This window comes from Macrobrachium nipponense, chromosome 30, assembly GCF_015104395.2.
Source record: "Macrobrachium nipponense isolate FS-2020 chromosome 30, ASM1510439v2, whole genome shotgun sequence".
Lineage (NCBI taxonomy): Eukaryota > Metazoa > Arthropoda > Malacostraca > Decapoda > Palaemonidae > Macrobrachium > Macrobrachium nipponense.
In genome coordinates, this window is record NC_087218.1 from 62793640 (window position 1) to 62812478 (window position 18839).

The following is an 18839-nucleotide window of genomic DNA, read 5'->3' on the forward strand; positions in this document are numbered from 1 at the left end:
GGGTTTTCCTTGAATGTCATTTCGATCATACTACTTTATAATGGGCATTATGGGAACAAACATGAAAATAGGTCAATTCATTTCTATATTACCTTTCACGCAATTCAGTGAGAAAAAAATTCAGGCGTATTACATATAAGGAACAAATTAAAGTTATTATTTTAGCTTATCTATCAATGCAGACAAGAACGGTGTGGTTACTTCGACCTTATGGAAATGTGTGCGCTCTGTCGAAGGTATGAGCTTTTTTCTCACCTTTTCATATTTATTAAAATAGTCAACTCTAAATACAATTAACCCGTCATCTTACAAATTCCAAGAATGAGCCAAGTTCTGTGATAGGGTTTATTTGACGACATTACTAATCGAGATATATTTCAGCAGTTTTCCCGTATCAATTTAAAATCATAGGAACCTCCATTGATGGTAATAAGGAGAAGGCATCCTGGCATCACTTCAAGAGAGAGAGAGAGAGAGAGAGAGAGAGAGAGAGAGAGAGAGAGAGAGAGAGAGAGAGAGAGAGAGAGAGAGAGAGAGAAACATCTATGATATTTAAATGAAACCTAAAGACGAAAAAAGTTACATTTCTAAGATTCAATGGAAAAAAAAAGTTGCAAATCTTGTTCGACACCACCTGCTTGCAATATGAGCAACGACAAAATATATATGCAACAGTGCACGAGAGGGATGGTTGCAATGTTTTATACTTGTAATAAAAAGAAAAACTTTCCTAGAAAGAGGTCGTAGTTAATGAATCACAAAATACGCATTAATCTTGAACTACTTGGTCAAATTACTACACAATACTACATTTCTATAGCCAAAGATTATACATAACTGCAACTAAAATTCTGCTGAAAATATGTAATATGAAGCAATTTAGTTTTCACAAAACAGAAATCACCACCGATAATGTCAGTTCAAGCAAGTTAAATGTCCAACAAGCAGTGATGACTTTCTTTTGCGAAGTCTGTAATTCCAACAAGCAAAGATTTCATGACTTCGTCAACTCCGCGAGGGACGGCTCGTGCCGAGCTTGACTTCACTGTGATGCACTTCGGTATCTATCACGAACGTTGTCTCACCTTTTAAGAAAACCGTATTTGTCGATTCAACCACTGATACTTACAATCAGCTGATGTCATAAGAAAACAATAACAGTTTCGAAAATCATGCTTATTGCAAATATGTATGGTAAGTACTAACTTGACAGTTTGCAGTAAATTTCAAAATGCTATAAAATCCCGGTTTTAACAATATTATCTCTTAAAGAATTGGAGCTCACGACGTGTTTCCATTTAATGATGGCTTCTTTCTCGTGAAAATGGGCAAAAAAGACATTGGTATCTCGTATCTATAAAAGCGGCGGACATATAAAGATGGCAAAAAATTCACCGAAAGATGTGTTTTCTGAACAGTGTATAATACTATATGAAACTCTCAGCCATGGCCTACGAAACTTTCATTCACGGCCCCGTGGGGGGGGGGGGGGGGGGGGGGGGGGGGGGGGGGGGGGGGGGGCTGTGTTGATGTCACCTACAGCGGTGCCAGACACACGAACATGGCTAACTTTTAACCTTAAAGAAAATAAAAACTAGTAAGGCTGTTATTTGGTATGTTTGATGAATGGAGGATGGGTGATCAACAACCCAATTTACAGACCTGTAGCCTTACTAGTTTTTGATCCTGGGGGAGACAGAAAAAGCCTTTTCAGTATAAGAAAAACTAAAAATGCCACAAAACCTTACTTTCTAAGGAGAGAGAGAGAGAGAGAGAGAGAGAGAGAGAGAGAGAGAGAGAGAGAGAGAGAGAGAGAGAAATCCCACACCCACGTACTAACAGACAGAAATATAGCAAAAATGACCAAGCACAATAATTGCAGGCGAAATGGGCACAGGAAAGAGGCGTCAGGAGAGAGAACCCAAAAGCCAAGAGAGGCCCCAAGATTCAAAGGATGTGGCAAGATTCAGTTTGCGGGTTCGTCATCATCATCCGATGTCCAGTTCTGGCAGCGCGGCCATTTTCTTTTCCTGACAGAGCGGTTATTTTCTTTTTATACGTTAATCTTTGCAGTGTTTTATATATTAAGATGAGTCACTGCTTCGAGTTATTTCAAGACGAAAAAAAGTCAAAAGGAAATCACAAATTTCACATTTTTTTAAATCAAGTAGAATACCTAAATGCAGAACAACCAATTCAATAAAAGAAACATGTTAAAATAATTACCAACATAAGGAGCGTATGGTCTCCCAAATAAGTTCTATATAAACATGCATACCTATTCCATATATATATACACATATATATTATATTTATATATATGAATACATTATACATTATATTATACATATTTTTCATACATACATAAATACATACATATCTGTATATATGCGATTTTTAAAAAATCATTGTGTGTTTCTATCGGATCTCCAAATTAAAGAGAAAAAAAAAGCAATGACGAAAATCGCACGGTCAGAGATGAAAGAGCAAAGATGGAACAAAGAAAACGATAACGAAAGTGAAAGATACAATATCTAGGATGTTCTAACAACACAAAGATTCTCTCCCTAAAGAGAGAGAAACAGAACGACTGAAAGTTGCCTGCGGTCATGACAACTAAATAATCACCAAACGGGGTGAGGGCGTCAGCTGGACAATTTCATGACCACCACTGCCGAAAAATCTAATTGGCTTTCATCTTGAGAACACGACTTCATTGTCACAACTTACGCTGTCAACTTTTCTTGTGACTTCATCGGTCTATCTGATAAAATTCTAACCTGAATTTCACTCAACATGAATCATGAGGAAATCACGGCGCTGGCCGATTGCTTCAGTCCGTAAATATTGAATCTGGTTTACTACTACTATAATAATATAATAATAATAAGACGAAGAAGAAGAAGAAGAAGAAGAAGAAGAAAGAAAAAATAAGAATAAAGGAAGAGGTTTCTACATTTCTAATCTGCGACAATTTAACAAAAATAGCACCAATTAATTGCAACAACAAAATCAGTAATGATGATAATTATCTAGGATGTTATGATATCAAAGACAGCAATGACAAAAAAAAAAAAACTCACCAGTATTCGTTAAGGAGTCATCACAAACGCTGCTGTTACGGTTCACGACGACGCATAATTTGACTCTGGAAAAAGAATAACGAAAACTGTTCAATGGGCAAATAAAGACATAAAAAAATAAATGGAACTATCTCTGTGGAAAAGGAAACACAAAAGAGAAAACTTGTTGGAGAAAAACTGTTAAGTCTAATGGAAAAACAATACAATAGGAGACATCCGAATACCAGGCCGATATCAAATAAGAAATAGATGGAAGTTGAAAACTCAAAGCACATTTGTGAGAGAGAGAGAGAAAGAGAATTTGTATGTTACTTTACCCACTCCTATTCACTGAGAGAGAGAGAGAGAGAGAGAGAGAGAGAGAGAGAGAGAGAGAGAGAATCGTGCGGAAAGTCTGAAGAAAAGGAGACCGATGATAATGACGGATGACTGGAGAGGAATGGCTAATAATAGGGGAGGCGCCACGAGGAGTACCCAAACAAGATAAGGGGAAGAAAAACTGAGATAAGAGAGAGAGAGAGAGAGAGAGAGAGAGAGAGAGAGAGAGAGATGAGAGCGGGATGAGAGAGAGAGCCGAGAGGAGAGGAGGAGAGGAGACCAACAATGTACTCTACATCATCTACACACACACACACACACACACACACAAACGTACACTAGCATACATGAGAGAGAGAAGAGAGAGAGAGAGAGAGAGAGAGAGAGAGAGAGAGAGCTAACCTAATTTCAAGATATGGATCCCATGTTCCTTTAACAGGCTTGACCCGTACTAACAGATAACCTGCAGAAAGGTTGCTCCGCTCCAGGAGTGTGGGAGTACCTCGTCGAGATACTGAAAGCAATGCTGTCAGACGTGACTTTGGTAATGAAGAGAGAGAGAGAGAGAGAGAGAGAGAGAGAGAGAGAGAGAGAGAGAGAGAGAGCAGCGGCTGGAGAAGGGGAAGGGCTCCTGGGCTCCTGCGTAATGCATTTACATCAATAATGGCAGGCGGATGAGGTTTCTCTATTTGATGTTTTATTGACAAATTACTGACCACAGTTTTCTAGTTTTTGATATTCTTAGTGAGTTATTTACTTTATCCAAATACCTGCGGACAAAACATGCAAAACTTCGACTTCTTACAGTGACGTACAAGAAAATAACGAAGCTATAGAAAACATAAAATCACAGACTATAAGAAATGGACACTGGACAATATCTCCATCATAAAAATGGGTTGACGACCGAAAAGCTTCATTATATTTGAAACGGGTTATCCACATGTAAATCATCAAGAAAACCAAACGGTCATATGTCACTACAGAATTACTCTATTACTTATAAGTAATTTACCATTATAGTAACACCTAATTCAATGCTGCAACCACAGTCAATAATCTGCAATAATAAAATCCGAGTGAATCTGATTTAGTCTGTCCACCCCAGTGTGACATTAGGGAAGACATGACGCAGCCACCAACCCTCTACAAACTGGTTTGTCCGCCCCGTTATCGGGAGTGTAAGGAAGACAGCAGCCCGGGTTCCAGCACTCGTAGCGTGCGCCTACAAGCTCGTAATAGTAACAGCAATAGTTGATTAGCAGCAGCAAGCAGTATTAATAGTATTTGTAATTACCCAAAAACTTGAAAATATTTAAATAATTATGGATAAATAGAACGCTAATTTAAAATGAAGGACGATTGTCACTACAAAAGGAACAAATTCCGGGCCATAACCAAGCCTAAGCCGATATGCCACACAGAAACTTCATCAGCTAATGGACTACACGATACACGATTTGCTGTCTGTAATGAAGTGTCGAAGATTTGCCAGCGCTAACCTCAACTTCTGACGTTCCGAGTAAACAAAAGAATTCCACTGCAACCTATTCACTCCTCAAGTGGTACAAAAAGCAGAATGTGCTGTTTCTCATAAAAAGAACCAAATCAGGTTTTAGGATTGACGAACACATACCACTATATTAAAAGCTATCAATATTTCATTTTATGTAAAACTGAGAACTCATACCGAGTATTCATACACCAACTAATCACAATAAAACAACCACGGCAACTAAAAAAAAGAAAACTATAATTTCTGGGCAACCAACATCAAACCATAGCACGTTCCAGCGAGCGGTCATTGAGCAATTTCATGAGCTGCAAATGGATCAGCACCCATCGTCATCTTTCTATTAACTTCCCTCCATCCTTGTTTAACTTCATACAAACTTTCCAGCACAGAGTGCGACTGATATAAATCCAACCTACTTAAGCTCAGCAAAAGTAGGCTAATGTGTCTGAAATTCCCAAAGGACGAGTGACAAATAGCTCCACATATCCCCACTGTCCTCCACCCACACCTACCATGGCCCAAAAAAGGAGAGACGTGACATCATTCTTTGCATGGATGGTGGGTGGCAATTTCAGACCTTAGTGACAAAGACACAGAGCAAAAGCCTTTACTTTTATTTTTTTTTTTTTTTCAGAGCCTGTTTCGACTTTCTTTGATGGGCTACAGCCGGATCTGGCTAACAATGGTTCCGTAACTTGGGAATAACATTACCTGACCGCACATGTATATAAATAAATCATACAATTCTTTATAGATCTATTCTCTCTCTCTCTCTCTCTCTCTCTCTCTCTCTCTCTCTCTCTCTTATAGTTATATATATATATAGATATAATATATATATATATATATATATATATATATATATATATATATATATATATAATATATTAAAACGTAATAAAAAAAAGTACAATTGCCTCATACGAGTATACTTAAAACATGAATATCTTACCTAGGTTTAAAATATGACTTCTGTGAATATAATTCTAATAAGCTAAATTTCTACTCTCCGAACAAGAGAAATGTATAAAGCGAAAAGTATCAGTAGGAAACACAAGACCCCACAACAACAAACCGACAACGTAAGGGAATCATAAACACGCAACAAATATCAATTATATACTATATATACTACACACACGATCCAGGTTTCCAAAGAGAGATGTTTATCAAAACGCCTTTCCCTGAAAACCTATATCGTTTACCAACCGAACCTCCGATCCTGTCAATTGATATGCGCGCGCGCACGACACACACACAATACATAAAATGTAAAATATATGAAAACATATTGCATAGGCACATTTGTGGTTGAAACTGGTGTCAAAATTACCCGAAATATCTAACCCCAATCGATTTCTTACTCTTATTTTCAAGAAATCAGTCCCTACTACATCACGAGCCAACATTACATGAAAACTAGAATACGAAAAGAGAGAGAGAGAGAGAGAGAGAGAGAGAGAGAGAGAGAGAGAGAGAGAGAGAGAGACCAATTAGTACTTACAGTGGCAACTTCTCTGAAAGGATATATTACCTCCATCAATCATCCAACACACTAACGCAATACAACTCAACTTAAATCCCGCACAAAACCTAAATGGGGGACACGAATAATTTTTCTCATCTTTACCAAAGGATTCATAATAGTGCACTGGTAACACTTGCAGGGAGAGAATAAGAAGAAGAAAAAGAAATTAATAAATAAAAATAAAAACACGTTCATTTTCAAGCCTTCATCAGACGCATGTACATAAACACTTAAAATTCGTTCATTTATCATATGCCACTCTACTGTCATCATTGTTTACCCGGACGTGACGTAAACCACTAAAGAACGCCAGCTGATAATTACTGCTTGCTTTCGAAGGCATACTCGTCGTTAGCGTCAACCCAATTTAAAGCCAGCAGCATTTTAGAACTCACGGGTAACTGACCTAATTATTAAACACTTTTTTTAAAACAGTAACAATACCACTAAGAGAAAATTCGTGTAGCAAGATACTCTTTAATCTCATCAATAACTTATACCCCCTTATACCCACAAAACTCCTGAGTAATTGCTCGTATGTTTAAATCAATTTTTTGAGTTGGGGAACCTAAACTTCGGTAAAGGAAGCCAAAAACGAATATTTCGAACATTTTACGTACTGTCGACGTGACAAACAAGTAGACAATTTCGGCGCAATCGAGTTTTCTGTATAGCGTATAATGCTGTATAAAACTATCAACTACGACTACGACCTCGCAACGCTCCGTGACTCGCCAAATGCTATGCAATGAGAGTGCGTCGAACGCCTCCGGAAAGCACTGCCAGACGCACGAAACCTTAACCTTAGATAAACTAAAAACTACTGAAGGTAGAGGTCTGAAATTTGGTATGTTTGATGACTGGAGGGTAGATGATCAACACTCTAATTTGCAGCCTTCTAGCCGCAGTAGTTTTTAGGATCTGAGGGCGGACAGAAAAAGTGCAGAATGAAAAGACAGCCATCTCAAAGGCCAAAACCCGATTTGGATTTATTGCGAAATTTATTTCCCGCAGAAAACTTCGATATGAATGTAATTTTGTAGTAGATTTAAGAATTACATCTGCAGTATACAATTTGGATAATAATAATCATCCAATTATAAGACTAAAAAAAGAAGTTCAACGTGCTCATATAAAAATTTACTTATGATGCTATCATAATTTGAAATATAACTTCAATTACTCGACAAAAACCCAATAGCTTTTATAAAGTTGTGGTGTGTTTAAGAACTAAGCCTGCATTAATTACAGTCATAATACTTTCATTATTCGACAAAGCCTAGTCAAGTCGACATGCTCTCGTGTGGAGGTCAAGAAACCTGACACAGTCTGTTCTTCAGTTCCACAGGCTTATTGCCCTGCAATAAAAGACCGACGCCTCACACACCGCCGTCCCTTTCAAGACATTTAAAGCTATCAATGACAAGACACCCCGAACTGTCAAAAGACCTTTCTGGTGGCAACAGCAAAAGAGGGGATGAAAGTCTTCGGTACATATCACGTAGAGTAAACAAAGGGACTCTTCTCTAATCCCGGAGTCAGGCTCGTTACACGGCCTCCTCCTCTGGCTGCGATTTGTCCGGGGAGCTCGCTGTTCACGTCACGCGTAATCCCCAATGAAGGCCGGCTGACACAGAGCTCTGCCCCAAAGTACTCCAGTCGCGCTGGTACGTACCAATGGGGGTAAATATTGATATGTATGATATGAAAACACCACACACACTTATCGGCTCTTCTCTGGGGTAAAAGCCAGTTGTTTACTGGATGTGAAAGCAACAGACACGAAGAACTGAAAGTGAATTGAATTGAATATAGAATTTAGACCTAAGGCCAAGCACTGGGACCTATGACGGTATTTCATCGCTGAAACGGAAAATGGCAGTCAGAGGCTTGGAAAGGTATAACAGGAGTAAACCTCGCAGTTCCGCTATGAATCAATTGTTAGGAGAGGGTGGAAAGTAAGATGGAAGAGAATATGAAAGGAGGTACAGTAAATGAAACGAAAGGGGGTTGCAGCTAGGGGCCGAAGGCAACTTAAACACAGCTATATAGAGATGTTTGTGTACCAGCGTTTATCAGCAAATGTCGTCCTGTGCAGAACGACGGTACGAAAATAAAAATAAAAATAAAAAGCAATGAATATCCAGATAAAAACATCAGATTAATACCACAATGGTTTACACACTGTCGGAGATCAAAACCATTAGACAATATAAACAAGCAAACTCCACCTTTCCACAAAGTACAGAGCTATGAAGAAAAAGTTGATCAGCCAACTCGTAGATGACCCATGATGATAAGTAAGTCGCAGCCTCCGGCGAGTCAAGAGTCGTAAAAGTAGGTTACGATATAATGATAAGGAAAACCCTTATCTGACTTTATCAGTTCGTTTCATGACGCCAGACGTGGAGAGTAACCCTGTCATCTCAGATCTGTCAGCAAACTTAGTTTATATATATATATATATATAATATTATATAATATATAATATAATAAATATATAATATATATATATATAGATAAAATATAAATATAATAATATTATTGAATATAACGATAAAATATATATATATATATAATATATAAAATATATATCTATATATATCTAATACCTTTAACCTATATACTTTCTGTTTTGTGATTAACTTGAAAGCCTTGTTGTCATTAATGAAGAAAGAAGCTGAGCCTTATATTTACTTTTCATAAGCATACACCTCACCACGGTCTAGACCGTGCACCTCACAAATATATATACGTACATTATGAAAATCTAGCGTACGTACCGTCTTTTAACACATATTTGTTAATCTTTACTTTACAACGCATACATAAATACGTATGTACGTAAACATTTGCGATGTGTAAAACATTTCCCATTTGGCATCATGGGGGTGGGGAATTGACTTTTTTCAAAACCACATGAGCTAGTGCCAGACGGCTCAAAAAGGCCTATACTTATCTCCGGCCGCTGAGTCTCTGGTAATGCGTGGGGGCGTAGGCATAACAAAGGCTGGTGTCCAACAATAAGACCTAATCCTGAGGTGTCACCTAATCACAAACAAAAACTTGAAAAGGAGGTATTGCCTTTGTCCCACTTGGACATGTAACTGTTTGTCTTCTTTATTTCTTCTACCCCCAAGGCTTGGTGCTCACATACCAGGTCGAATCCTTGCAGCAGCGAGCACACACACACACACACACACACACACACAGAGGAAGGGTTGTGCAACTGGCTCGGCCACAGGAATCCCATTCAAAACAACACACAATAAAACATATAAAAATGACAAGGTGAAACTACAGAAAGCAAGAACTATCCCAAATACAATGCGATGGCTATCAGCTGCTGACACTATCTCTTCTCTGCTGATAAAAGTAACGAACTTTACTTTCAAATAAGACAACCGTTCACCCACCGGTGGTTTGGGGAATCTTGATTACATTTTCTATTACCACTAACCGTCAATTAACATAACATTTAACAGCTCTATACATTTATTTGGCTATTTAAAAAAACCACACTGAATTTAAAAAAAATATGATTCATTTGATACACCTTCAGATTTAAGGTTCTACAACACAATATCAAACTCGATGCAATAATTTCAAGAAGTGAATAATTTTGATCCAATATAGGTACTGTAATGAACAACACAAAACCATAAAAACTTAATATAACATTGCAGAATTATTCAGAAAAAGACATTATTGGTCAGACCATTTGGCTAAGAAATGACGGCACAAGCTTATTAGTATGCAGAAATAACACCAAATATTCATTTGCAATTCAGTTTTATAAAAAAAAAAAAAACAGTGTATAAAAAAAAAACTTTGAAAAATAGCGAACTCAAAACAAAAGCGTCTACATAGGAGCAGACCTCAAGCCTAAATTTAGACTAAGTATGAGTTTTGAGCGCGAAAATGACTAAACCTAATAATGAGCCAGCAGGTTTCCATGGCATATTCAGCAAGTTTAACCAACTCCATTTACCTCATCAAGTATTTCTTTTTCTTTTTTTGAGAATGAGCAGACACTGGGTAAAATCATTGCATTCTGAAAGCTTCCATAGTGATGGGGAACAAAAGACTTGATATACATCTCGTGTCTCATGAAAATCACACTTACATAAATCACCTTGCTGTCTTTATCTAGCCAGTGATGGAAATTACAAAAGGAAACAGAATGGACCTTCTCCTAAAGATGAAAGATTATGGAATTCTGTGAAAAAATAAGAGTTTAAGATAAGAATTCGGTGTTGGTAACACTTAATAACTAAGGCCCTGTCCACACTAGCTGGCACTGCAAACACTGTTCCCATACCCCGTTCCACTATACTGACCAACCAACCGAGTATGGAGCCAGAGCGATACTTGTTTGGTAACACTGATTCAGACGCGAGATAAAATATAAACAGCTGTAAGTGCCCGATGGGCATGCCCGCTACTGCGGACAGGCCATAATGGTCTGGAAAACCTTCCGTATACAAGAATCAAGCATACAATCCATGAAGCGATGACCTTTGATGGAATCACCGCAAGGTGACATGAACCAATCAATCAAGGGAGACATTTTGTAGAGCCATTAGATGACTGAGTGAATAATTTCACGTTACAAACCTGCCTCTCCCAACAGATATACATTTGATAATGTAATTTGTATAAAAAATACAACCGAAAATATTTCTCAATATTAAAAAAAAAAAAAAAAGTTACTATATTTTCCGAAACCCATTTAGACAGAGCTCTCTCTCTCTCTCTCTCTCCTCTCTCTCTCTCTCTCTCTCACACACACAAACACACACCCACATAGCATACAGATACACAGTACGATTACATCTTTAAGACAAAATTGTGAACACGGAATTTATCTTCATTGAGAGCGAGAGAGAGAGAGAGAGACCTATTGTTTAGAGGGACAACTTCCGCACGAAAGAACCAAAACGCCGAACTCGTAACTCAATAAGTTTCGAACAACAGTTGAAATAATGAAGTGGGGGAAAAAAGGCAAAATTAATAACAATAAACCCAGAAGAGTAGAAGAAATAAATAAAACGATAAAGGGACGACTAATCTTCGCAGAAATGATTACGACCACCTCAAGTTAAATGGCCCAAGTGCTGGAAGCAATACAATAAAAGTAACTATAACTTTATATCATCCACAAGATTCATGGGTTCTACTGTCACGTCGTTAAAGTATATACTATACTGCAGCGCTCTCGCTCTCTCCACATTCTTCTTATACTATACATGCATACACATGTGTATATATATACGTATGTATATGTACATATGTATGTATATATAGGTATGTATGTATATATATACATACATACATACAGAGAGAGAGAGAGAGAGAGAGAGAGAGAATGGGGGGGGGGGGGGGGGGGGGGGGGGGGGGGGGGGGGGGTAATTTTCAGTGTTACTGAATACGTCACCACCATAAAATAAGCGTATGTCAATTTTGGCACTTTTGAATCAGCAATAAGCACGCCATCTCAAGGAGACTGCATTCACTGGGGTTATTTGAAAGAGCAAAAGCAAACTGATACTGTACTTTATCGAGCTGGACTAGTTTCATTATTTTCATTGGTAATCACAAATTATTAATTTAAAACAAATACAACAGTGAGGCAAATGTGGAAATGCTGTTCTAAGGGGTCCAAGATGGAAGCGGCTTGAACTTTTCATCTGACACCACCAGTGTTGCCAATCCCCGACCAACTTCTTCCTATACGCATTCCAACTGATGAAATGTAATGATTTATGAAGAGGAGGTAACTAACATTCTTCCACCACAAAGTGTTTTTGTGAGATACGAATAGCTATTTTTATTATTGAGGTCAAGGACAAGGCCAACATATAACCTACAAAGTCTTTATTACTAATTGAGGTATGCATGTCAAATATGAAGTCTGCCTCTTGTAGCTGCACTCAAAATCTTCGGAATTTAGACCCTTATTACACATTTTGGTAAAGATCTGTAAATATTGCTTATACAGCCAATGCAACTAACTGCAGGGACGTAGTGACCCAACTGACCACCATGAATAACACGCAATCAGGCAAAGCGAGTGCCGTGGCTTAGTGGGGCAGCATTTGCTAGGTCCGTGGTTTAGTCCCAGCCACGGTCTGGACCGAGAACCTCCACCTATTTCCAACTCGTCTGTAAGCTCATTATTCATTATTTTGCCAGACTATTACTTAACATCACCTTCCAGTCCACTTTTTTATTTATTAACGAGGAAGACAATAAAATCTATAAGATTCATACAAACACTTGATCCCAAAGGAAGACAGGACTTGAATCTCAGGAAGAATACATAAGTGATTCTCAGCGATAATTGCTATTCCACGTGGTAATGGAAACAAAACAATATCTACTACAATACTGTAACTGATAAATAGCGAGATATGAAATTGGTACAATACCTATACTAGCCAGTCGTATCCTTCATCAACTAAATGCAATGAGAGGCCAAACAGTCCTTGGGGAAGAGAGAAAGAGCAGGAGATGACGCAGTAGAATAGTTATACACGCCAATAATACCCTTCAACATTCAATGAGAGAGAGAGAGAGAGAGAGAGAGAGAGAGACCCAATGCACAAACATAGAAAGCGGTACAAGGCGCCTGATCAATGGCCTTCCCATTTCGAAGGGGGAGCAATAAGGTTGCATCATACATTTGATGCAGGCACAATTAGTATTCCTGATATTGCAGGCGAACCCCTTCCAAGCGCCCTTTAAGCTAACGCGACCAATATTCAAGCAAAATTTGTTCCTCGCGAAATCTTTAACGAAATTGCAAAGGGAAACAAACGCATCGAGGCGCTGCAATTCAAGAAAACGGTCTCAATAGAACGGACTTCCATAATGCAAAACAATGTCATTAACGGGGGAGAACGATAACTCTCTTCTCTCTGAAGGATATTTCCCAGATCGTGTGGTATATTCTTTTCTTTAAGATGAAAAATACCTGCGAGAATATTTCTTCATATGACAACAGGCTCAGGATAGAAGTTGGAAGAAAAAATTCTTGATTTGACAACTGCTCTCTGGGGCTACCATCAAAACTACAGATGTTCCCATAAATAGCAGTGGAATAAAATTGTCTTGCTTCAGTACCCTTCCACGCGATGGCGGTTAAGAGCAACATGCGGGAAAAAAACATTACTGATCCTAAAAACAGAAAGAATGCCGGTATTGTGATAGGTCCTATCATAAGTATCGGCTATTGGCAAAAGTTAAAAGGAAGGGTAAAACACTGACAGCTATCCAATGATCTGGGGAAAAGAGCAACAATATACAGCGGGAAATAATATTGAGCCCAGGAAGGTCAAATATGAGAAGACGTTCTATTGGTGAGATAACAAGTTTGTATAATACTAAGCGTCTGTTAATCTTCCTTAAAGGAACAACGGGTTCCAAAATAGAGGAACTAGAAAAACTTTATGGTTACTTTACGTGTAACAGCCACTTGACGTATAACAACATCACGAAAGGACGGCCTGCTTACACACAGACAGTCAGGGTCAACTGGCCTGTTAGGTTCTAAAAAGGGGTTCCAAAGAGAAGTTAACCGAAAGCATAATAAAGATTTCACTTTAGCCTCATGACATAAACCAAACGCCGTAACAATTGTTCAGGCGAATATAAGAACTAAAGGGGCACAACGTTACTTGGTACACTAGAGGTTCACAGCAGGATTTCGATGACGTCAATGATAGAAGAACTATTATGGGGAGAACGAATAGGTTTACACAAGGAAGACGGTGTCAAGATCAAAATGTTAAGAGACAGTTACGTGAGAAGAAAGTAAGTAATGGTAAAAAGCTGAGTGCGACATACAAGGAGCAACACAAGGCTCACGTTTGAATCGACCGACAGGCTAAATGGAGGGTGCTGAAAATGTATAGTATCGAGAAGAACTTGCATAAGTTTTTACCGATGGAAGTAAATCGTGTCAAAATATGTAGGTGGGAGAATGACATGACTGGTGCAAAAGTGGGTTTGGACAAAGGAGTGTTATGTCGGTGGCCGTTCAATATCTTCTGGATGGAGTGATGCGAGAAGTTGAAATAAAAGGGCATTAGATGTAGGTGTAAAGCTCTAGGCAAGGAAAAGCGATGCGAATGGAGTTTGGAATGGATGTTTGGAGATGTTACACTCCTGACTGGGAATACTGGAGAGAAACTGGTCGATGGGTTTGAAAATGTTTGTAAGAGGAGAAGGTTGTGAGTAATTACGGGGAGAAATAAGGTTCAGAGAGTATTAAAACCTGGAAGTGTTCAGGAATGGATAAGATGGATGACTGCAGGATGAGAGACGAGGCACAAAAATAGGAGAAGCAAGAAAGGTAGTGGGATATGTGCAAAATATTGAGAATAAATTTGAATTGTCTAAAGAAGCCAAGTTGGGAATATATAAAGGGGTTGTTGGGTGAAATCTCTGGTAAGGATATGAGACGTGCAAGAGAATAATGCATTTGTAAGTGAGAAGGTTACAGCTTTTGAGATGAACCTCTTCCGCAGTAAATGCGATGTACGAACTGCTAAGGTAAGAATTATAGTGATATGCAAAAGTGGTATACTGGTCAGTATAGGTGAAAGGATAGATCAGACTTCCTTGAGATGGCTCGATCACAAGGAAAGAAACCACATACTTCTCAAGTATTAGGTCATGGAGGAGAGGAAGAGATAGAAAGTTTTGGTTTAGGGTGAACGGCGCGAGGTGTGTCGGGGCACCTGACGTGTTGCTCATGGGCCTGCCATGTAGCTGTATGAAGGGACCAATGCTCAGTCAGTTTAAGGCACGGGCGATTCATCCACGATTCGCCAGTTAAAATATGAATCTGTAGATTTACCTCTGCAGCCTGTGTTAGGGGATAGGGGAAATAACCCAATGTTACGAGAGAGAGAGAGAGAGAGAGAGAGAGAGAGAGAGAGAGAGAGAGAGAGAGTGTTGGTTTATATTTTCCCTTTAAATACAAAGAAGGGGCTGTTACACTATTATCCTGTTGTTACTGGAGGGAGGCACGTCTCGGCTGTCGAATTCTAAACTCAAGAAAATCCAAAGCCGTCACTCCAGGAAGGATTAGAAACTAAACACACACACATTGTGAGGAGAGAGAGATTCTGAATTAAACTCTCTATATACCTTTACATCTGAAGACGATCGACAAGGAACAAAGGCTACTCTTAAGACCCCATAACCTCTCCTATCTTACCATTAACATATCCGTCCTATATGTGAAAAATAATATACAAACATATTAAATTGCAACAAATCAAAATATTAAGATTGCTGTTTTATATTAATAGAAATCATCACTATCATCCTTTCTATCACATACATAATACACACACACACACACATATATATATGTGTGTATGTGTGTGTAAAAGACATCGAGTCGAAAGGCCTGGCAGTACTCCTTCGCTTCCCTTTCCGCCGTGGCTTTGCTTTTGCATTTGATATATATACACGAGATAATTTCGTTGTTGTCAAAACGCGGAGCAAATAATTTTCAACACAGAAAGCCAAATTCATCCTACCTCACACCAGAGAGAGAGAGAGAGAGAGAGAGAGAGAGAGAGAGAGAGAGAGAAATGGCATTCCTAGCAGTAACGCATCCCTGCCTAAGTGTTCCTAACAAATTATGCTCCGGCGGACCATAAAGGGGGGGCAATCCCGGTTGACACATCTTCCCGGACTAAAAACAGATAATCCAGTATATGTCGTAGTATATTCCTCTCGGTATATTCGGCGCTCTCCTTCCCCCTTCCCCGCCATGGCACGTGGACATCGGCAGTGCCCATTATCGCAATCCGATTCCCCTCTTCTTTGCATTCATGAAATGATATTCATACGAACAGGGGGAGGGGGAAGGACGAGGGAATAAATGCCGTGACACTTCCAGTCAGTAAAGGGCCTCCGTGAAAGTGGAATTATGAAGCCCTTTAGCAGGGACCACCAAAGAATGATGATTTTGCCAGCTATCAAATTATATTACAATTATGATGTTGATACTAGGAAAGATTTCCATCAATAACGTATTTCCTAAAAGGTGGTAGCTTCTACCAAATACAAGGAAACACTTGTACCACATTCACCTCGTCAGTACAACAACAATAGTAATAATAATCCAGAACACCTGTCGACCAAAGGGCTTCTCTGCTCCACAACTAGCAACAATAGCAATAACCCAAACTTGCAACGCATCACGATGGAATGTCTTTCGAACGTTATCTTTACCGGGAATAATAAATAGTGAAAAGGAACGAGATACAAAGAAATAAACTTGTGGAGAGAAATGACACCACCATTTCACAGCAGAATACCTGCCCTTGTACTTTACAGTGGATCTTTTTGAAAGAACAGCGAAACTTTAACACTCGCCTTTGCCCGGTTGGACAAGGCAAGGCGGTGGGTGTCTGCATCAAGAGATTTCTATAAAAACAGAGGCATATCAAGAAGAACGCCTCAGCTCCAGTCTAAATGGAATATTGTAAATTATATATATATATATATATATATTATATATATATATATATATATATTATTTTTATATATATATATATTTTACAATATTCCATAATTGATCTTTAATATCCATTTGCTCTACCACGGAATTAATATCTTTTCATATATATGTTAACACTGAGAGGCATTTTTTAGTTGATAATAATTTCGTGAGGTTATCGACTAGGCCAAGCAAGTGCTTATTAATTCCGAGGTAGAGCGAACAGAATATTAAAGAAACATTTGTAGCTTAATGGATGTATATGAATCACGGTGATAAATAAAAATTCATATAGTATAAAAATATATATATATATATATATATATATATATATATATATATAATATAATGAAATGCTTCTGACAGTAAGTCTAAAAACCAAGTATATAATTATAGACAAAAAAAACTTATTAAACGAAAATAAGCACGACGAAATCATAGACCAAACGTCAACAAATAAAAATGTTACAGAATACAATTTTATGAGGGAATGAAAATGGGTTTTCCGAAACTTATTTACGGCCTCATTTTGGGACTCTCACTCGCAAAATTAACTGAAACCAGACAAGTAATAAACTGTGAAATTAGTTGGGCGTTCACCAGTATGCGCAGCGGAAAAGAATCAATGTGTACTCAAAAATCTCTCTTTCTCTCATGTGTGTGTGTGTGTGTGTGCAAAAGAGAGAGAGAGAGAGAGAGAGAGAGAGAGAGAGAGAGAGAGAGAGAGAGATAAATAACACAACCACAATGAACTTTCAACCTCGATTTCTTAATGGTGCTGGACAGATTTTTAACATGGAACCTTTTGAAATCCAAAAATAGCGAGGTGGAAAAAATTCCATCCTAATATTATTTTTAACAAAATATATTAATATCTATATATACAATACATATATATATATATAATAATATAGAAATAATATATATATATTATATATATATATAATATATATATATATATGTATTTTTATTTCCGTGATCCAGCCAACTCAGCCGCAGCACAGGAAATATTCGCCCGAAACTTCCTCCACCGAACAAAAGAGTTTGTGAAAGCGAGAGATCGTTGCAACACCGACTCGCAATCTGCAAAGAGGAAAGATTATCCTCCGAGCGCCATTCCATGGGGATTTAACGAACGTCAATCCAAATGATTGACAATCCAATGAGATTTACGCCAGAATTGAATTGGATTCTCCTGTTAAACCTTTAAGAGATTGTCTCTCTTCACAGATCACAGGTGACCACTTAAATCACAAGTCGTTTTCTTTACGAACACAAAGACGAGCTTACACTGAGGCCGCTCAGCGTTTGGCGCAGCACGAGGCTGGGATCAGGAGGCCAAATCCTCGCAAGGCAATATTAAAACAGCTATGTTATACTAGCTCAATAAATCATTTATCCTTTTTATTAAAGGGCGGTACATATTGAGGATTAATGTGCGTACTGCTTTTGTTGAAATAACACCTCAACTTCTCTACTCCTTGATATTTTAAGCTATTGAAATTAAAATAAAAAATTTTAATAAAGTTCTCTAACTTCGGTGAGATTCAAATCGTGCTAGTGCGAAGACTGATAAAAATGCTAACCCACTACATCGCCTAGAATGACATCATGCTTCTCAAACAGACCGCTACATTGTAAATCACTTCCTTACAAATAAACTCGTCTGCTTTACTGTCTTGTTGCCTATGAAGTTATATTCATTGAAATTTTGAAATACTGATATTTGCTCTGCCCATAAAAATATTTAATGCTCAAAGCGGATTAAAATAAAAATGTAAGCATAAAATAAAATAGCTTAAAATGACAAAGAAAAACATTCACATCATATTATTATACACACACAAATTTAATATTATATATCTATATAAA

At 38.1% G+C, this 18839-nt stretch overlaps 1 protein-coding gene across 1 annotated transcript in view; it reads right to left on the reverse strand.

The window, feature by feature from the left end:
• The window catches only part of LOC135202572 (uncharacterized), a 109652-nt gene that overhangs the window by 37961 nt on the left and 52852 nt on the right, over positions 1–18839 (reverse strand). Inside the window, exon 2 of the mRNA XM_064232070.1 lies at positions 3084–3148. The gene's annotated coding sequence lies outside the window, so the exon portion shown is untranslated. The remainder of the gene's footprint in view (positions 1–3083; positions 3149–18839) is intronic.